Below are 23,463 nucleotides of genomic sequence, written 5' to 3' on the forward strand. Positions count from 1 at the left end.
CATAGGTGTGAGATTTGAAAGTAATTTGCACTGGAAGGGTCATGTTGATGACATTGTTGGGAAAGCATACAGATCCTTACATGTCATAATGAGGCTACTTAAAGGATGCAACAAAGAATTAAAAGAAAAAAGTTACTTAAGTATGGTTCGTCCATTATTGGAATATGCAAACAGTGTTTGGGATCCTCACCAGGAATACCTAATAAAAGAACTAGATGGTGTGCAGAGGAAAGCAGCAAGGTTTGTAACAGGGGATTTCAGGACAAAGAGTAGTGTATCAGAAATGTTAAAGGAACTTGGGTGGGAAACTTTAAGTAAGAGAAGGGAGAAAACTAGACTTATAGGATTATATAGAGCCTATACAGGAGAAGAAGCATGTGGAGATATCCGTGAGAGGCTTCGGTTGGAAAATAATTATATTGGTAGAACTGACCACGAGTACAAACTTAGAAGGAATTTTAGCAGAAGCGATTGGGGTAAATTTTCTTTCATTGGGAAGGGCGTGAAGGACTGGAACAGTTTACCAGGGGTAGTGTTTGATCCTTTTCCAAAATCTGTACAGATATTCAAGAAGAGAATAAACAACAACAGAGATATTAAATTAAATGTTAGAGGGCATTCGACCAGTGCAGGATATTGTAAATAATAAATGTGTGTGATTAAATTAATTCCATCCCCTGGTCTAAGGAGTTCGGACAGCCCAAGTAGGGGACTGCCTGTAGGGGTGAAGTACAGTGGGGACTTCGAGGGCCTTGGGACCGCTACGGTAGCTGTGAAGGCCCTTCTGGAACTCTGAAAAGTGGTGGCAAAAGGGGCTCTGGTTAAGACGCAGCAGGTCGTTATGCTACTTAGGATCCAAAATGAGTAAAATATAAATATGTAAATAAATTCAATGTTAATTTTAATCTTATACCAGTTGTATAGTGTTATTAGAAGTTATTTCACATACCGTACTGTATATGAATTGACTATGTTTGTAAGATATTATAAGTAGAATTTTGTAAACAATATAAATTTATTAAGGATGATGTGTGTGTGTTTAATAGAAAAAATTATTAGCGTAAATTGTATAATATTGTATTCTAGGAAAATTTTCTTCGTCTCCAGTTAATTTAAAATTTAGTGCTTGACAATAATGTATTTTAGTGTACCATTTGCCACCGAGGTAGACACCTCATTTGCAAATAAAGAGATTTTGATTTGATTTCATTTGATTTTGATGATGAAGTACAATTAATAGTCAAAAAATACGGCATCTACAAGTCGTAACTGGTACAATATATACATTCTCATGCAAACTAATTTTTCAATTCTTTCACACCCGCCCTCCCGTTAAGGGTTTTTCCGACAACCAAAGAATACGCATTTCCTTATTTGTGAAGGACATTCCAAATACCAATTTTCACGTCTGCAACATGTTAAGATTTTGAGATATACTGTAGATAGGCTAATTTTCAAAATTCATTCCTTTTTTCAGTTCTCCTTAAGTGGGTTTTCCTAAAAAATATGTATATTTCTTTAATTTTATAGGAAATTTAACATACCAGTTTTCAAATCTGTAATATGTTAGGCGTCTGAGATAATTTGCAGATATAGCCATTTTAAAATTTCACCCCGTTTGTCACTCATGTTCACCCCAATTCATCGGTTTATCCCAAAACACAAAAATACGTGTTCCTTATTTTCACAGGAGATTCCAAATACCAATTTTCATGACGGTAACATCTTCAGTTTTTGAGATACAAGTCTCCTCATAATAGGTGTTTAACCCGTTTTCCCCCTATCTTCATCCCCTAATGAGATTTTCCGAAAACAAAAATATGCGTGTTTCTTTTATTTTTAAAGGAGATTCCAAATACCAATTTTTACGTCTATAAGCTTTTAAGTTTTTGAGATATAGATATCCTCATTTTAAAAATTCACCCCTCTTTTCACCCCTTAAAAACGGGATATCCAACAATCCTCCATTAGTGAGCACGTATACCCTAATATAAATGTATCCCCAAAATTTCATTTCTTTATGTCCAGTAGTTTGGCTCGGCGATGATGATTCAGTCAGTCAGTCAGTGTTGAACGCCATGTGTTTTTTTTGGTCAGAGGTCAGCACAATCAGACTGCCCAGTGGAAGGGGGACAGAGTCACGCGCCTCACCGGCGTCAGTGAGTTCCGAGACGTGGACGAGCGCGGGTAACGGTATTGTGTTTGTGCGCTACAACATGGCCCACGGCGTCCGAATGTATATTTTGTACAGTGTAAATAGTTTTGTGAATAAATGAAGTATGTAATGTACATTATGTTGGCCTTCCCTTTGCACTTAATGAAGTACATTTCGTGGACTGTGGGAAGAGCTAGGCCTCGTTCAACACGAGTAAGCAACTCTAAAACGAGACCGAACATTTTGGTCCTCCAATGCCCGATGTGATTCAGTGACGATATTACATCTCATAATCTGGGCATTTAGGCCTATTAGTGATTACAGTTTCTTTACAAGATTTTACATTTGTGTAAAGTACGAATGTGTTCGTTTTACCGCCAAACTTACAACCACCCACGTGCTAAGTACTGCGCAGTAAGGTACAAATGAGTGACTTCAACTAACGTGCCGTGTATGTGATTCACAACCATTTTCTACATGAAACACTGACTTGTGATGTGATTAACTGAGTTCTAATACAGTTCTCATTCATTTTAAATTTCGAGATTGAAGCGTGTGTTGCCGCCATCTTGCGCGGACGAATACAGTCTTGCCAACCCAATTGATGGAAATTCCAAGGAGTAGTAATCCAGATCCGTAGCAGTAGTTCCAGAAGTGACCACCAGAGTGCAGCCCAGCCGCGCAGTGCTCTTTGGTTTCTAGCCCTGCTGTGGAAGGATACATTTTCCTGATCTGTAAGTAATCTGGCATTCCCAGTCCTTTATAATATATCCATTATTTCTTGTTATCCTTCACCATGGATCCTGTCCAGCGAAAAGGTCTCATAAAAAGAGAGCAGTTATTAAGTCTCGTATAAAACGTATAGTTAGTTTTGTCAGTACATTTAACGAAGGCTCAAATCTGAATGATATTCGAGTTAGGCAAAGGCTGCTATGTTCGAGTAAGGAGGAATACAACGATGTTCAAACCCAGTTAGAAATTAGCGATACCGAAGAAGTTCATGATGCAGATGGGGAATCCACTGAAGAACTCATCCTAGAAATAGAATCTAAGATGGAAACTCTGTTGAATGCAAATTCGAATGCAACCTCCCCCGCAACATCTAGTTCTTCAAATACCAGTAGCATACATGAAATAAGACTTCCTACAATTTCACTGCCAAAATTTACAGGAATTATTTCTGAAGTTATTCATTTCGAGATACCTTCCAGAGCCTAGTAATTAATAATCATGCCTCAACAGACATACCGAGGTACTATTACCTACTATCATGCTTATCGGGAGAACCTCATAAATTAATTGAAAGCTTGCCCGTCACTGAAAGCTATTTCAAGGTAGCTTGGGAATTAATCTTTCAGAGATATAATAACCCCAAATTGAGCTAGACCTACACGTTAAGCAACTGCTAGATCTTCCGTCAGTTAAAACAGAGTCAGCTAAGGACTTAAGAATGTTGCTAAATCAACTGCTGAGCAACCTGAGCGCTATTGAAGTAATGGAAATAGATGTGCCTCTGCATGAAATTTTGTTATCTCGCTTAGTGCTAGATCGAATCAGCCTCGGTCTAAGAAAACAATGGGAAGTTAAATCTTCAGATAAGAAGTTCCCTCGCTTGAAGGATTTAGTAGCTTTCTTGGAGAATAGTTGTCAAACTCTGGAGCTAATCAACCCCGAAAAACACCAAAGCGACCAGCAACAGGTCGTATCCAAACATGGTGGTGATAAGAGCAGTAAGAAGTCCTTTGTCACAACAGCAACTCATTGTGAGTTTTGTAAGGCTTCTCACACCCTAACAAAATGCCCTAAGTTTCGTGAAGCCAGCGTTGGAAATAGAATAGATTTCACCAAGAAGTGTAAACTTTGCTTTAACTGTCTGGGTGCTAATCATACTTTAAAGGAGTGTAGTTCAGGAAATTGTCGAATTTGCAATAATAGACATCATGCTCTGTTGCACAAGGAGCAGAGTACATCCTACAATGCTTCTACTACATCAGAAACCAACCAGACTCAGCAGCAAACCTACTGTGCTGTGAAGAGCAACTATACTCATGTAGAATTTCTATTGTCAACAGCTCTCGTAGTGGTCACAGACAAACGTGGGAATGCACATCAGTGCCGAGCTCTACTTGATAGTGCGTCTCAAATGCATTTCATGTCCAGGCGTTTGGCAGATCGCTTAGGGATTGAATTGAGTCGGCACTCAATGCCTATAAGGGGAATTAGTGATACTAAGGAAACTGAATCATCACATATTTGTCTAATCCAAGTTACATCTAGGGTCACAGACTACAATACCCCTATTGTTTGTGCTGTACTTCCTCGCATAACTGGTCAGCTCCCTACAGTACAGCTTGACACGTCTGACTGGCAGCTACCACAGGACATTTCCTTGGCGGATCCTCAATTTAGTACACCAGGTGAAGTTGATTTACTACTGGGGGCTTCTGTGTTTTTTGACATACTGCGTCGTGGTCAACTCACGAGAGAAAATCATCCTGTACTACAGGACACTGAATTTGGTTGGATCTTATCAGGCAAGATGCCACCACACTCTCTCAAGTCTACCAGCAAGAAAGTAATGCCTTGTCTTGTGCGCGGCAATGAACTGCACGTACAGGTCGAACGATTTTGGCAACAAGAGGAAGTAAAGATGTCTCCCCCGCGTTCTAAGGAAGAAAGTCAGTGCGAAGAACACTTTGTGAACAACACTACTAGGGACAGCACCGGAAGATATGTTGTAAGACTGCCTATTAAACCACACCATGAGGAACTTGGGGATTCATTTAAATACGCCACTCGTTGCCTCAGTCAAATTGAACAGCGGTTACATCGCCAACCAGACTTGAAGAAGGACTATGTTGAGCTCATGACAGAATATGCTGATCTTCATCACATGGAACTTGTGACAACGCAAACCAATAAGCCAACATATTACCTGCCGCATCATGCTGTAATTAAGCAGTCCAGCACTACCACTAATGTCAGAGTCGTCTTCAACGCCTCTGCTAAAACTACTAGTAACTACTCACTGAACGATATCTTGATGGTTGGACCTACGTTGCAAGAAGACTTGTATTCTATCATCTTGAGATTAGAACACATAAGTATGCCTTCACTGCAGATGTTACAAAAATGTACAGGCAAATTCTAGTTCATCCTGATGATCAAGATCTGCAACGCATTGTATGGCGTTCATCTCCGAATGAACCTATCCAGATTTATCGACTTTCCACTGTAACTTATGGTATCTCAGCAGCGCCTTTTTTAGCCACGAGATGCCTGGTACAACTTGCCAACGATGGTGCACTGCAATACCCAAGAGCGTCGGAGACATTACGAAGAGACTTCTATGTTGATGATGTTCTGAGTGGAGCAGATACCATTGGAGATGCACTCAGTCTGAAACAAGAGCTGATCGAACTACTCAGTAGCGCAGGCTTTCCTCTTCGTAAATGGTGTGCTAACCATCCTACTCTTTTAGAGCACATACCTCTTGAGCACCAAGAATCACAACTGCCCTGGAGTCTGGATGACAAGGAAGAGGGTACCATTAAGGCCTTGGGACTACTGCGGCATCCTCTAAAGGACATCTTCCAGTTTGTAGCTACCAGTCACACCCAGAAGACCACAACCTGGACAAAACGTAGTGTGTTATCCTGCATTTCATCGATTTTTGATCCTTTGGGCCTCTTAGGTCCAGTAATAATAAAATGTAAAATTTTCTTGCAACATTTATGGCAGGCGAAAGTGGACTGGGATCAGAGTTTGCCTCCTGAGCTATTAACTACTTGGGAACAGTTTCATGCATATTTGCCATCACTCAACGACATTCGCATCCCTCGAAGAGTGACGGGAGATGGAGAGATTGAACAATATGAGTTCCACGGATTCTCTGATGCTTCAGAAAGGGCCTTTGGAGCATCTGTTTACCTACGGAGTATAGATGTCAAGGATAATGTAACAGTAGTGCTGTTAAGCTCCAAATCCAGAGTAGCACCACTGAAACAGATTTCCCTCCCTAGACTTGAACTATGTGGTGCATTACTCCTTGTAAAATTAATGGATAAGGTTAAAACTGCACTTAACCTCAAAATTGAACAAAACTACTATTGGACTGATTATACCATAGTACTAGCTTGGCTTGCAGGAGAGCCCGCATCTTGGAAAACGTTTGTTGGTAACCGAGTGTCTGAGATACAACAACTTTCATCTGTAGAACAGTGGAACCATGTGACATCACAGGACAATCCAGCTGACATCATTTCGAGAGGGATTGAACCACATCTTCTTCAAGACAATCTGTTATGGTGGGCGGGACCATCCTGGCTCTACCAGCCACCGTCAACCTGGCCTGTCAGCGACATGAAGAAAACTTCCGAACTCACTGATGTACCAGAGCAACGGAAACCAGCTGTTTGCTTACTTGTTGTCAGTCATTTCCTTGAAGACTTAGTCCAACGCTTTTCTTCTTGGTCACGGCTGGTGAGAGTCATGGCCTTCATACTGAGATACATAAACAACCTCAGGCTTGCTGCTTCAAGGAGACAGGTGGGAAGTCTGACTGTAGTAGAACTTCAAGAGGCATCGCACAGGATCATTCGTACTGCCCAAGAACGAGAATATGGTAAGGAGCTTCAAGATCTGCGACTTGGCAGACCGATCGCAAAGGACAGCAAGTTGAAGTCTCTTCATCCCTTTGTAGATGCAAACCAGATGCTTAGGGTGGGCGGCAGATTGGAACAATCGCAAGCTCCGTACAGCCAGAAACATCCCTTCATCCTACCACCTAATCATCATGTGACCAGGTTGTTAGTAATGTGTGAGCACATGCGACTTCTGCATGCTGGACCCCAACTTTTGCTTGCAACCATTAGACAACGATATTGGATACCTAATGGTAAGTCTGTCATTAGGCACATAACACACAAGTGTCTCCCTTGCTACAAGTTGAAGGCAAGTACATCAACTCAACTCATGGGCCAGCTCCCACACCACAGGGTAGAACCCAACAGACCATTTTTGAACTGCGGAGTTGACTATGGGGGGTCCACTTTACATTAAGCGAGGGACTCGTAAGAGCAAAACAAAGCTAAAATGTTATATTTTTCTATTCATCTGCATGGCTACCAAGGCGATCCATCTTGAACTTGTCCCTGACCTGTTTACTGATGCGTTCCTAGCTGCTCTGCGTAGATTCACATCGCGTCGAGGTATCTGCCAGAATATCTACAGCGACAATGGAAGTACCTTCGTGGGAGCAAGAAACGAGCTACGGGAGCTTCACACCCTTTTCAGATCTCAAGTACATCAGAGGAAGGTGTATGACTTCGCATCTCAATGTGGAATCCAGTGGCATTTTATGCCACCGCATGCCCCTCATTTTGGTGGGCTGTGGGAGGCTGGCATAAAGTCTACTAAGTCCCATTTGAAGAAGGTTGCAGGAAATCTTGTACTGACTTTTGAAGAAATGTCCATGTTGTTAGTTCAGATTGAGGCATGCCTGAATTCGAGACCAATAACCAAATTGTCTGATAATCCTGATGACTATTCATTCCTGACTCCCGGTCACTTCCTGATTGGAGAACCTCTGACAACCATCCCAGAGCCAGATTTACTTACAGTTTCAGGTTCTCGTCTGTCCAGGTGGCAACTACTTCAGCGTTGCAGACAGTACTTCTGGAAGCGATGGTCAAGGGACTATCTATGTCAACTCCAGCAGCGGACTAAGTGGTCAGCAGGAAGGCTCAACCTTCAACCCGGAACTCTGGTTCTTCTCAAGGAAGACAACTTGCCACCTCTCGTGTGGCAGACAGGGATCGTGGTAGATACGCACGCAGGTGCTGACGGCTTGGTGCGAGTTGCCACTATTCGCACGCCCAAGGGGACCTTCAAACGGCCAATTGCAAAACTTTGTGTCTTCCCAGAAGAGGTTGAAAGTGTATATAGTGAAAAGGTGTAATCTTTGATGTGCTAAAACTTTGATTTTTTCATTTGACTTTTTCAGTGTGAGTGCTAATTTTTATTGTTCTTAATAATATTTATGTTTGTAATTTATATATAAATTAGGTGGGCGGTATGTTGAACGCCATGTGGTTTTTTTTTGGTCAGAGTTCAGCACAATCAGAGTGCTACAGCCCCAGTGGAAGGGGGACAGAGTCACGCGCCTCACCGGCGTCAGTGAGTTCCGAGACGTAGACGAGCGCGGGTAACGGTATTGTGTTTGTGCGCTACAACATGGACCACGGCGTCCTAATGTATATTTTGTACAGTGTAAATAGTTTTGTGCATAAATGAAGTATGTAATGTACATTATGTTGGCCTTCCCTTTGCACTTAATGAAGTACATTTCGTGGACTGTGGGAAGAGCTAGGCCTCGTTCAACACGAGTAAGCAACTCTAAAACGAGACCGAACAGTCAGTCAGTCAGTCAGTCAGTCAGTCAGTCAGTCAGTCAGACAGTACATGTTACTTCATATATATGTATAGATCACACACGATGGTATTTGAATTACGGGAATACCATACTTCTACCGCTCGTTGATTAACTTATTGCCATTATTTATAAGCTTCATTTCCGTATTGATTGGTATCACTGTACACAATTAATATGAGTCACCACCTTATCAATACACTAATTTATTTACTTCCAAACTGGTAAATAAGGTCAAGACCGGTTTCGACCCCTAAGGGATCATCTTCAGTTGACATACACAAAAATATCTACAAAAACATCACATATAATGATTAATGTTTAAGTTAAATTCAATTGTCATTAGAATGTTGGTAGGTGCGTCTTAGTTTGGAAATATGTGTTATATGAGATTTATAGGCCTACTCTATTTGAGCTGTTATGTATATATAGTAAGGCCCACGAGAGTTGAAGTCTGACAGGTGAGCGGCGAAAGCTGTAACTACGAAGTACGCTGCGTTGTCATAGTTACCTCCATTTGCAGCCTACCACCCTTTCAGACAGTCTGAGTGTTTAATAAAACATGTAGGCCTAGGCCTAATACAATTCATTTACCTTGACCGGTTCCTAAGCTCGTGTTAATAATTCCAGCATTTAAGACAGAACACGACATTATCGATATATATATATATATATATATATATATATATATATATAAAGATTTCATAATCACTAACAAAATCATCAGTTTCTGACAATAACCTCAACAAATGCACATGCTAATCACAAAATAGAACAACACTACCCACATTGATAGTTTTTTATTATTTAACTCCGATTGTTAACGGTACCTGTACAACTCAAAAATAATCTACGGTATAATAAACACAATAGGAAGACGATACTTCATCGAGAAAAGAAATCAGTCAGAATATGAATGACAAAAGTGACTGAGAGCAAGCCAACCCACGTGGTGATAGCGTCCTAAAATGTTGCAACTCTGTTATCATTGCCATAGCAACAGGCCATTTTCGAGCAGCGTTAGTCAACTTTTTCTCGCCGGTGGCGCTAAACGTCAGACTTCAACTCTCGTGGGCCCTACTTTAGGTCCTATGTTCCCCTGCATACAGTGTCAAAAGTATTGCATTGAATATAATTCATCAATTTGACAAAATGCTAGTGAATTGATTACTAAGATAGTAAAGTATGTACATTTTCTGGGAGGTACATGCTGTTCTACATGTTATAACTTTACAATTTATATTACACAATATGAAGTAAAATTATTTTTGCATTTGTACACATTGATAATATTAAGTCCAATGTAGGGTCTTCAAGATGTACTATTGGACTGTCAGTATCCTAATTACATTTTATGTAATGGTTTATAAGGTTTTCTTGTTCACTTTTATAGTTCAGTCAAATGAAAAATGTAGAAGGACCTTGTTGATTTGGATTCTTATGACTAAAATATTGGTATATAGTACCTTGTTGACATGGATCCTTAATACTAAATACAAGTTTGTAGCACCTTCTATTCTTGTTTTATGCCTTCACTATAAAAGTGAACAAGAAAACCTTATAAACCACTACATAAAATGTAATTACGATACTGACAGTCCAATAGAACATCTTGAAGACCCTACATTGGACTTAATATTATCAATGTGTACAAATGCAAAAATAATTTTACTTCATATTGTGTAATATAAATTGTAAAGTTATAACATGTAGAACAGCATGTACCTCCCAGAAAATGTACATACTTTACTATCTTAGTAATCAATTCACTAGCATTTTGTCAAATTGATGAATTATATTCAATGCAATACTTTTGACACTGTATGCAGGGGAACATAGGACCTATATACATAACAGCTCAAATAGAGTAGGCCTATAAATCTCATATAACACATATTTCCAAACTAAGATGCACCTACCAACATTCTAATGACAATTGAATTTAACTTAAACATTAATCATTATATGTGATGTTTTTGTAGATATTTTTGTGTATGTCAACTGAAGATGATCCCTTAGGGGTCGAAACCGGTCTTAACCTTATTTACAAGTTTGGAAGTAAATAAATTAGTGTATTGATAAGGTGGTGACTCATATTATTTTTGTACAGTAACTTATTGCCTTCCCATGATAGCGGCTCACGCATCTGAGTGTGTCTATTAATACACATTATCTACCAATCGCGCTAATTGCACCATCGCTGTATGTCTATAATGTAGGCCCATACAATGAACTGTTGTCTACTTAAATATACAATACTTCATAGTAGAACTCCAAACACTCGTTTCATTGACACTCCACACACCCGAGAGAGTTGGCCGCGCGGTTTGGGTCGCGCAGCTGTTAGCTTGCATTCGGGAGATAGTGAGTTAGAACCCCACTGTCGGCAGCCATGAAGGTGGTTTTCCGTGGTTTCCCATTTGACACCAGGCAAATGCTGCGGCTGTACCTTAGTTAAGGACACGGCCGCTGTCTTCCCTCTCCTAGTCCTTTCTTATCCTATCATCGCCATAAGACCTATCTGTGCCGGATCGACGTAAAGGAAATCATAAGAAAACAAGAACCTAGTCTACCAATAATGACTGTAACTTTTATAGGATTACTAAGTACCTTATCTTTCTTACACATTATGGGGTAGCAATGGGACGTGATATGAGATGCATAGAGAATTATTATAAACAAAAAAAAAATGCTTTAGTGATAATTCATGTTATTATTTGTAAGTTTCACCAGTTACTTTTACGGTTTTTCGGAGACGCCAAGGTGCCGGAATTTTGTTTCGCAGGGTTCTTTTAAGTGTCACTTTACAAAAGAAAATATTTATAAAATCCTCCTATCAATACAAGTCAAGTCATCTGTTAGATAAAGCAAAGTCTATACATGAAACAAATTCATCGGTTTATCCAAAAACACAAAAATACGTGTTCTTATTTTCACAGGAGATTCCAAATACCAATTTTCATGACGGTAACATCTTCAGTTTTTGAGATATAAGTCTCCTCATAATAGGTGTTTAACCCGTTTTCCCCCTTTCTTCATCCCCTAATGAGATTTTCCGAAAACAAAAATATACGTGTTTACTTTGCTTCATCTAACAGATGACTTGACTTGTATTGATAGGAGGATTTTATAAATATTTTCTTTTGTAAAGTGATAACCGTCAATACGGAATGAGATTCATAACTTGCAACTTTTAAGTGTCGATAAATTTACCTACACGAGGTTGGGAACATTTCATTGGGCTTGGCAGACTGATTTGCGATAGCAATTTCTGGTTCGATGAAGAAAGCGTAGGCAATCTACATCACTCCTCATTTCTCTTATATTATTTATTGCCTCAAAACAAATTGGCCCTTGTCCAAATCTCGCAAGAAGCTATCGAGCCAGTCTTCTCAGTTACCTCAGCACGTTGTCTTGTGTCGCCTGCTAATCTCCTTGTTGGATATCACCCATTAGTCGTCAGAAGTACATTCATTTTCCGCAACAACTCATTCACAAATTTATTCAAAAGATTACTGTCATGTCATTGCGTGTGGCCTCAATAGAAGCCTGGTGCAGGTCTTTCGATTCGACGCCGTTTAGGCAGTTATACGCCTCTTCAGTGATGTTTAGGCCACCTATGACAGATGATGGCGGAGATGTTGAGGTTCCGACCAGCCTTCGGGTTGACTACTCAACATACGCGAGCCTGGTGCACTTGAATACCCCCGAATACCACAGATTGAGCTGGATATACACTGACTGACAGAGCAAATGCAACACCAAGAAGGAGTGGTCAGAACTTTATGCCAATTGCAGGGTAGACTGACGTCACTGAGGTATGCTCATGATGTGAAATGCGCCGCTGTGCTGCGCACGTAGCGAACGATAAATGGGACACGGCGTTGGCGAATGGCCCACTTCGTACCGTGATTTCTCAGCCGACAGTCATTGTAGAACGTGTTGTCGTGTGCCACAGGACACGTGTATAGCTAAGAATGCCAGGCCGCCGTCAACGGAGGCATTTCCAGCAGACAGACGACTTTACGAGGGGTATGGTGATCGGGCTGAGAAGGGCAGGTTGGTCGCTTCGTCAAATCGCAGCCGATACCCATAGGGATGTGTCCACGGTGCAGCGCCTGTGGCGAAGATGGTTGGCGCAGGGACATGTGGCACGTGCGAGGGGTCCAGGCGCAGCCCGAGTGACGTCAGCACGCGAGGATCGGCGCATCCGCCGCCAAGCGGTGGCAGCCCCGCACGCCACGTCAACCGCCATTCTTCAGCATGTGCAAGACACCCTGGCTGTTCCAATATCGACCAGAACAATTTCCCGTCGATTGGTTGAAGGAGGCCTGCACTCCCGGCGTCCGCTCTGAAGGCTACCATTGACTCCACAGCATAGACGTGCACGCCTGGCATGGTGCCGGGCTAGAGCGACTTGGATGAGGGAATGGCGGAACGTCGTGTTCTCCGATGAGTCACGCTTCTGTTCTGTCAGTGATAGTCACCGCAGACGAGTGTGGCGTCGGCGTGGAGAAAGGTCAAATCCGGCAGTAACTGTGGAGCGCCCTACCGCTAGACAACGCGGCATCATGGTTTGGGGCGCTATTGCGTATGATTCCACGTCACCTCTAGTGCGTATTCAAGGCACGTTAAATGCCCACCGCTACGTGCAGCATGTGCTGCGGCCGGTGGCACTCCCGTACCTTCAGGGGCTGCCCAATGCTCTGTTTCAGCAGGATAATGCCCGCCCACACACTGCTCGCATCTCCCAACAGGCTCTACGAGGTGTACAGATGCTTCCGTGGCCAGCGTACTCTCCGGATCTCTCACCAATCGAACACGTGTGGGATCTCATTGGACGCCGTTTGCAAACTCTGCCCCAGCCTCGTACGGACGACCAACTGTGGCAAATGGTTGACAGAGAATGGAGAACCATCCCTCAGGACACCATCCGCACTCTTATTGACTCTGTACCTCGACGTGTTTCTGCGTGCATCGCCGCTCGCGGTAGTCCTACATCCTACTGAGTCGATGCCGTGCGCATTGTGTAACCTGCATATCGGTTTGAAATAAACATCAATTATTCGTCCGTACCGTCTCTGTTTTTTCCCCAACTTTCATCCCTTTCGAACCACTCCTTCTTGGTGTTGCATTTGCTCTGTCAGTCAGTGTATTTTACTCTTGAACTGGAAACATTGCAGCACACCCTTTTGACAGCATTATTTCACTGAATTGGACTTCCTTCGGGTAAAGATTTTCTAGATGAATTGACATAACCATACATACTTTTACGTTTTCTTTCGTTGCGTTTCCATTCTTGAGCAAAACACTTTAATTTTTCGTACGTTTTCTTGTATATACCTCTATGAATTTTTCTAAGTCTACGTCACCTTTGAATGGGAACTAACGTCTCGTTTTCTTCCACCACTTTTCCTAGATCCTAGTTGGATCGCGGGTGCGAACTAAGTTCAGATGTGGACTTGGCCCTGTTTTACGGACGGGTCGGTGATTTTAACCATCATTGGTTAATTTCATTAGCTCGGGGGCTGGGCGTTTGTACTGTCCCCAACATCCCTGCAACTCACACACACACCGCACATAACACTATCCTCCATCACAATAACACGCAGTTACCTACACATGGCAGATGCCGCCCACCTTCGTCGGAGGGTCTGCCTTACAAGGGCTACACCCGGCTAGAAATACCCACACTAAATTAAAAATGGCATTATGGCAAGTATTGCTTATAGGGATAGTTTGAATGTTTTTGAGGCTAAATTTATAGATATTCTTTTCGTTAGTATGCTTCAAGTTAAAAGGAAAAATGTCCAGCTCTTAAATGTAAATTCATTGAATCATGTGTGTAAGGAATGTGCCGATATGTTTGTTGACAAGTTTGTTAATATGATACAATGCTTTTAAATGAGAAAAAGAAAAATCTAGCCGTGAAAGTTCAGGCAGGAATTCTAAAGCTAAAAAAGTAATGCATAAATGAAAGATCAAGCCCTTTCATAGCAGTCCATTTCACATCTTGATTATATGTCTAATTTCAGTCTTTAAATAATAACCTGTTAAATAATTCTTCATTCATTTATCCAGAATTGCTTTAGCAACTTTTAAGTTAATATCTTAGTAATACTTTCTTTCTAGACGTAATTTATTTATCCATTTCCGTATATACATTTCCATTGATATTTGAATTTAGCGCGAATTTTCAGGTCAAGCCACTAGGAGCGCCACTTGCGACTTGTCTCCCATTTTAACAAGACTAAATCCGTAAGTGTCGCGTATTGTCTCTACTGTATTTGATCGAACCCACCAACTTGGACTTGCCGTCTGAGCCACTCAGCCCGGTGATATATAAATATAACTCCGTGTCGTTGAAAGCCTCCGTGGCTCAGGCGGCAGCGCGTCGGACTCTCACCGCTAGGTCCTGTGGTTCAAATGCCGGTCACTCCATGTGAGATTTGTGGACAAAGTTGAGGTGGGACAGGTTTTTCTCCGGGTACTCCGGTTTTTCCTTTCATCTTTTATTCCAGCAACACACTCCAATATCATTCATTTCATCTGTCAGTCATTAATTATTGCCCCCAAGGAGTGCGAGAGGCTTTGGCAGCCGGCACAGTTCCTATCTTCGCCGCTAGATGGGGATTCATTCATTCCATTCCTGACCCGGTCGAATGACTGAAAACAGGCTGTGGATTTTCATTTTTCCTTTAACTCTGTGTCGTTAGCTTTCGAAAAAGGAATCCTGCGGCGTCTCTTTATGTTTGCAATAATAGAAGTGATAGTAAGCACATAACATTAACGTGATTGCATCAAGATAATTTACCTCAGAAGTTGGATGCATTGATTTATTTTTTCCTGTTGCAGTTGCATAAATAATGTGTATTTTGCATAGTTGATCTTTCGGCCGTAGGGGTCAGTTATTATCTCTCTGTACAAATTACCATCTTGTACAAAAGCACGTTGAAGTGTGCGTGAATCACGTTGAATTACATGGAACCCCTTGTGGGTGGGGGACGCAGACGAAGAATACACCCACGGTATCCTCTGCCAGTCGTATGAGGCGACTAAAAGGGGCGACCTCTGCGCGGACATGGATTGCAGTTTGGTATAATTTGTTGGACCTCCTGTGGATGGGAGGGGCTGAATACATTCACAGATAATCCCTACCTGTCGTAGAAGGCGACTTAAAGGGTCATGTAGCCGTGGTCCGCTCTTTATTTTTATTGTTATTCTTGAGGGTTAGTTGTAGACCATTTCAAAATTTTTTATGTGCGTGCTGCTCGGCGATGGAGCTCCTACGTGTGCGACTACGCTCGAAAGCCCGTGTCAGTAACCACCCAGGAAGTGGCGAGTGGGAGTGTCATGTACCCGGGCAGTAGTATCCGCCTGACAACACAGGTCCCCGCACAGCCGAATGCCAGAAGAACAAATTCTTATTAATTATTGTTATTTATTTTTACCTATATTTAGTGCTGTGTACATGCTATTGCGGGTGACTGGAGGAAGGGAGTCCTCGTACTCATTGTCTCAGTCCTCCCGTATTAGGCATCGTCCAAAATCGGACCCCGGGCAGTACCGGTTATGACAGGTGGGTATTGCCTTGGCTGGTTGGTTCGGCTACAGAGATCCCTGATCGGAGTGCGTGGCATTCGGGGAGGATGATTTCGGGCATGGCGTCGAAACAACTTCCGCCTGCCACCTCGGGTAGTTCGCTACCCAAGTCTTTAACTTTTGATTCCCTGAGGGGGCAACCCCTTGGGAACAAGCGCAATGTATTAGTCTGGGTTCCAGCTTTCCTAGGTTCCTGGTTACTACCAGAACCGATGGGCAAGATTTAAAGCTGGTTAAATCGATACTTTTCAGTCGATACACCGAAGGTGTATACGGTGAACTTGAGGATCTAAAGAAAATGCACAATGGTTGTTTGCTTCTGAAGACGAACGCTGCGCTCCAAGCCGATCAGTTGCTTAAGTGCGACCACTTTGGCGACGTCCCCGTCAAAGTGGAAGAGCACAAAACCTTGAATCTGGTTCGTTGAGTTATTTTCTACCGTGATCTTATTCTGAACACTGACGATGAATTGACGGAAGACATGAAGCACCGTGGGGTGACACACGTCCGGCGAATTACGCGCAAAGTCAACGGTGAAGACATTGCCACAGGTGCGTTCATAGTCTCCTTCAAATTGTCAGTGTTGCCAGAGAAAGTCAAGGTAACAACCTATCGTTGCGATGTGAGGCCGTACATCCCGCCTCCTATGCGGTGCTATCAATGCCAGAGATTCGGACACATGGTATCTCGTTGTTCAAATCAGTCTGTGTGCGGCACATGTGGGAAAGTATCTCACGGCGCGGAGGAGTGCACACCTCCGTACAAGTGCACTAACTGCTCTGATCTTCATTCTCCTGGGGATCGGAACTGTCCGACCTATCTGAGTGAGAAGAAGATACAGGAGATCAAGACCCTGGATGGTCTTTCCTACCAGGAAGCGCGCCGTAAGTTTAATTCTCTGAACGCACCGGCCAAGACAGTAGACTTCAGCATGATAGCACAGTCTCTTCCAGGTTCCTCATTTTCAACTGGAACACCTTTCCAGAAGATCGCTGCGCCCAAGGCGACAGTTGCTCCTGTGAGCAACGCCGCAAGGAGAACGAGCTCGAAGGCGGGTCCATCCTGGCCTTCGACCACCAATAAGCCTGTGCCGGCTAATAAACATACGCCGGCACAGAAGGGAAAGAAGACAACGTCTCCTTCCCCCATTGTCTTCTTTCCCCACGAGTGCGGCGAAAGCCGCCCCTAAACCGGCGGAGGTGGCGTCGTCGACCAGGGCTGGGAATCATCTCCCAGCCCGTCTAAACAAGAATCGACGGCGGGGAAGAAGAGCGCCCTTACCAGGCTATCTTCCACATCTCCTACAAATGGGGCCTCACGCCCTCCACATGGAGGACCTGATTCTGCGCCAGCGGGGGTCCTCCTCCTGGAAAACCTACGCGCTCCCCTCGTAGGAAGAAACCCCGCCCCCGGACTACGTCGAAGAAATTCAATGTATGATGTTGTACATGGAGCATTTATCTCATCTTCGGATGAGAATGTGAGTATAGGTTAGGTTAGGTAGCATTACGCTGGTCCTAACCTAAACCTCATAAGTGCACACCCCACAATATGGCATTGTTACAATGGAATTGTAACGGTTATGATAGGCATCTTGCTGAGCTGCGCCAGCTCATTAGCGAGTATTCGGCGAATATAATCTGTATTCAGGAAACAAATTTCAGACCAGGTCATCGTACGGTCTTGAGGAGTTTTCGACTATACTCGAAAGAACGACATCATGCTCACCCGGCTACCGGTGGCGTTTGCATTTTTGTCCGTTCTGATACCTACAGCGAAGAGGTTCCATTAAGAACCCCGCGGAGGCCGTAGCTGTTCCCGTTCCGCTGCCTGTCATAGCAACAGTGTGTAATGTTTATTTTCCACCAGGCCAGCCTCTTAACATAAATGATGTCACTGATCTTATAGACCAGCTTCCACCTCCCTTCCTCTTATTGGGTGATTTTAACGCCCATCACCCCATATGGGGCTCTGAGACGCTTTACCCCCAGGAAAGAGAGCTGGAAACATAGTTACAGAGCTGGATTTATGTATTTGGAACACAGGGGAACCAACTCACTTTAGTGTACGTTACGGCACATATTCTCGTATAGACGTAAGTCTATCCAGCCGAACATTAGTTCCGCTGTTTCGGTGGAATACACGCGACGATCTTTGTGGCAGTGACTATTTTCCTATCATCCTTACTTTGATTAAACAAAAATCCGTCGAGGCTCCCCCTCGATGGATTTTTAAACCGGCTGATTGGCCACATCCCTAGCTGTCTTTAACGCCCATACCACGCGGACCGTAGACGGCGAAATAACTTATATAACACAAGTTATCCTTGCTGCTGCTGAGGAGTCCATTCCTTTCTTCTCCGGGCCTCCTCGCCGAAAATTCGTTCCTTGGTGGAACGAAGAAATTGCAGCAGCTATCAAAGAACGCCATCGAGCCCATAAACGTTATCGTAGGCAGCCTACTCTGGCCAACTTGGTAACATTTAAGAAACTCCGCGCTGAGGCGCGAGTTCTTATTCGCCAAAGTAAGAAAGCTTTGTGGGAGAGATGTGTGTCGTCTATGACGTCACATACTTCATCATCTCAAGTGTGGACTAAACTTCGACGTATTTCGGGTATCCAAGGATAATCTTCCGTACCGGGAATTTCCATTGCAGACAGTGTCGTCTCTGAACCACTCTCGATTGTTAACCATGTAGCTAGTCATTTCGCGGATGTATCTGGCTCCGGGAATTACCATCGTGATTTCCTCGCTCTGAAGCGGGAGGCAGAACGTCACCACCTTAGTTTCGCCACTCAAGCTTCAGAGGACTACTACGTGGCCTTTACGGAGTGGGAACTCCGTAGCGCCTTAGCGCTTTGCAAGGACACGTCTCCTGGACTAGGCAACATCTACAACCAGATGTCGAAACACCTTAGTGATGATAGTCTACTATATCTCCTTCGTGTATTCAACCGAATCTCGATAGAGGGTGATTTTCCGTCTGAGTGGTGAGAGGGCATAGTCATTTCTGTCCTCAAGCCTTACAAACATCCTATGTATTCAGGAAGTTACAGACCGATTTGTCTTACAGACTGTTTGTGTAAGCTATTTGAGAGGATGGTAAATCGCCGACTTGTGTGGTGTCTGGAGAAACAAGGACTCTTGTCCGAGTACCAGTGTGGTTTTCGAGCCGCTCGATCGACCACTGACCACTTGGTATGCCTGGAGAGCTCTATCCAGGATGTGTTTCTCCGCAAACAGCATTTGGTAGCTGTTTTCTTTGACGTACAGAAGGCATACGACACCACATGGCGATATGGTATCCTTTCAGTCCTGCATCAATGGAAATTCCGAGGTAACTTGCCGGTATTTATTGCGAATTTTTTGTCCCTCCGTCTATTCCGGAGGGAGGACATATTCGCAATACCACGTTCAGGAAAATGGAGTCCCACAGGGATCGGTTCTAAGTGTCACTGTGTTCGTGATTGCCATAAACGGTATTGTCGCTGCTGCTGGTTCAGCAGTAATACCGTCGCTATATGTTGACGATTTTGATCTGTACTATAGTTCGCGTAATATGGCAGTCGCAGAGCGACAATTACAGCAAGCTGTTAGGAGAGTGGAGCAGTGGTATTCCAGCGCAAAGACCTCTGTTGTCCACTTTTGTCCTCAACGAACTCTTCACCCGCCTCCTGAACTTTATCTAGGAACTGTCGCTCTTCCCATAGTTGACACTTACCGATTTCTTGGGTCCTTTTTGATAGTAAATTATCGTGGGAGCCACACGTGCGGCAGTTAAAAGTGAAATGAACTAGGAAGCTGAATATCATGAAGTTTCTTAGCAGCACTAATTGGGGTGCTGACCGCACGGTGCTCCTGCGATCCTATAGGGCACATGTTTTATGCAAGTTAGGCTACGGCAGTGCAGCATATGGCTCGGGAAGACCATACGTCCTTACAAAGCTGAAAGCATCCACCACAGCGGGGTTAGGTTGGCGACGGGAGCTCTCCGTACAAGCCCCGTTGCTAGCTTGCTCGCTGAGTCTGGTGTGCCGCCATTACACCTGAGGCGCTAGCAAGTGCTCCTTTCGTATGCTGCAAATTTGCGACAGATGCCACTTCATTCAAGTAATCCTTGCGTATTCAACAATAGCAACCGTTTGCTATACGCTGCTTGTCCTCGAGCAACGCGGCCGGTTGGAATACGCTTGGATAGCATTCACAGATTGTTTCACGTACCTTCGGTTCCTTGCCTTGTCAGACTAGCAAGTGGCGTACCTCCGTGGGCAGTACGACGTCCTGAAATAATCCTGGGTCTGCACACTGGCCCGAAATAAGACACGGACCCTTCGATTTATCAGAGGCTCTTTCTGTCCGTTGTTGTCCGGTATCCAGGTTCAGTCGTCGTTTACACGGATGGCTCGAGAACAGACACTAAAGTGGGCTGTGCGTCCGTTGTCGACACTGATAGGTTTCTTTTTGCTCTCCCGGAAACCTGTAGTGTGTACACAGCAGAGATCTAGGCTCTCTGTGAAGCTCTGCGGTTACGCGCTGTCCGATGAGCGCCGACACTTTCTTGTGTGTACTGACTCCTTGAGTTCGCTACAGTCTATTGATACCTGTTTCCCTCAGCACCCTCTGGTGCAGCGGATCCAGAACCTGCTGGGCGGGTGTTCGGATGCTGGCACCAGAATCACGTTTCTGTGGCTCCCTAGCCACGTGGGTGTAGAGGGAAACGAGTTAGCAGATAAGGCTGCCAAGGAGCCAGTAACACTGCCCCCGTTGCCTTTCAGGGTTCCAGCAAGTGATTATCGCTATCAGCTGAGACATCTGGTTATGTCCCATTGGGAGATGGAGTGGCCTGCCACTCTTCCAAATAAGCTCAGAGCGGTTAAAGGTACTACGAACGTATGGGGGACTTTCCTTCGGGCTTCTCGGAGGGAAGCAGTGGTATTATGTCTTCTTCGGATCGGCCACGGTATCCTGACTTACTCCCATCTATTGAGAGGAGAACCCCCTCCGGTGTATACTTGCGGCGATCATCGTACTGTGGTACACATCCTTGCGGAGTGTGTGGACCTGGTCGATCTGCGCCGTAGTCTTAACCTCACGAGTACAATCTCCCTTATCTTGCGAGATGACGAGCAGTCAGCAGACCTCGTCATCTGCTTTATGTGGGATAGTGGTCGGTTTTATCGTGTGTAATGATGTTCTTTGTCCTAGTGTTTTTGTGTCAATTGCGCTTTTATCCCATTGACTTCATTTTAGTTTGTGTTGCGTATTTTAATGAGTTATTTTAACGCCCAACGTAAATTATGTCTATATATCTGCACTACCAGGCAATGCCTTATTCCTTTGTTTCCTGTATTTTCTCTTATTATATTATAAAATGTGGCATTGAGAATTAGATACACTGATTGTTTTAATCTCATACTCATTTTTCTTGATCACCTTTTTTTGAACTCTAGTCAGTGTATACATTTTGAAATTTTAACTATCGTATATCATGTCGTCCATCTCGTTTCATTAGGAGCCGATGACCTTCGATGTTAGGTTCCTTAAAACAACAAGTATCATCATCATCATCATCATCAACATCGAATTACATGGAAAAATTCATATCGTATCATTGGTAGCTGACAACCAACGGTTCTCCCCAGGGGGGTCTCTTCCCGCATCGCACTCACTTGTTCCTCTCCCTGGCCGCTTTCTGCGTGACGTCATGTGTGTGATATGAGACAGCGCTCGCCCGTCCTGTTGACACGTATTACCACTACAGTCTAAAATCGTCATAACTTCTGAACCATGCATGCAAATAATGTCCTAACAAGATTATTGTAATCCTTATAAAATACCGGAGGAGGTCAAACAATTTATTTTGATGAGGAACTCGAGGAAAATATCGAAATATTTCTTTAATTTTAAGGAGTTATATTTTTTACCGCGGACTATAGCATAAAATCGCTTCTAGAGGGCAGTGGGTTGGAAATAGATATGTGCCATCGCGGGCTTTTTTGTGTAGGTTTCTATGCTCTACAATTCGTACGCTTACACTTGGGGTCTATCGTTGATGGTTCACGCAGTGTAAACCAAGAAAGCAAGTGACCGTCCGACCGACATTTTTGTCTCATTTACTGTATATCGGATCACGGATACATAATAATTTTATTGTAGTTCACTACGTGAACAGCGTTCGTGTTGTCAGTATCTGAAGTAAAACCACTGTACTGATTAAAATGCAGTCAACCTATTACGGAAACGTGTGTGGCGCTATAAATTGTCGGCACGTAAATGAACTCCCGTGGAACAAAATTACGGCACCTCGAGTCTCAGAAAACCACAAATGTTGTTAGTGAGACGTAACACAAATAACATTATTATTATTTTGCATATTATAAAGACAATAACAACGACCATCATAGCCAGTTAGTTTGATACTGTGATGGCATAACAATATTTCCTCGTCAGCAATGCTTGGTTGTTGAAACACTTTGTAATAAACTCTTGAATATCTCCATTATTACACCTCGTACGGTAAAAAAAAGGTGTCAGATATAAATGACTGAATGAAAATCATATTTTCTATAATTATTGTTATGTGCTAATAGCCGGGCTGAGTAGCAACTCAAATGGTAGAGCGCTGGCCTTCTTAGCTCAACTTGGCAGGTTCGATACTGTCTCAGTCCGGTGGTGAAGGTGCTCAGATACATAGTTAGTGGGATGTAAAATCCAATAACATTATTATGTGCTAATAATTATATTTCTGAACATACTTCGAAGCTCGTGAAATAATACAGTATCCGCGATCCGATATACAGTAAATACGAAGAGAGACAAAAATGTCGTGCGAGAAGAGACCTATTACTGGATATCGGTTATTTCAAAAGGGGGCCTCACACATCCCTATCATGAGTGGTTAAAAATGCAGCCAAGTTCGAAATTGCATTTGGTGTGTTTCACGGTAAGACTGTATCCAGATGCAGAAACGTAATGAAAACTCTTATTGCTCTTATTAAGTCAAAATTTCCAGTATTCCATGACAAAATAATTTGTCTCTACGTAAGGACCAGGACATTTATTAGGATATGGCATTTTAATGCAAAGAGTAAGGAGCTAGCATTGAGAAAATATGCCAATAAGAAGGCTAAGCTTTGGGATGGTTAATCAAGTAATTAAGTCTCCTGACACATACGTCTTAATAATTTAATATAATTCCATAAAGATGTCGATATGATGTATATTTTCCTATGCCATTTGATATAAATATATACTTCATCAGGAAATAAATGAATTA

This window comes from Anabrus simplex, chromosome 2, assembly GCF_040414725.1.
Source record: "Anabrus simplex isolate iqAnaSimp1 chromosome 2, ASM4041472v1, whole genome shotgun sequence".
NCBI classification, from domain to species: Eukaryota; Metazoa; Arthropoda; class Insecta; order Orthoptera; family Tettigoniidae; genus Anabrus; species Anabrus simplex.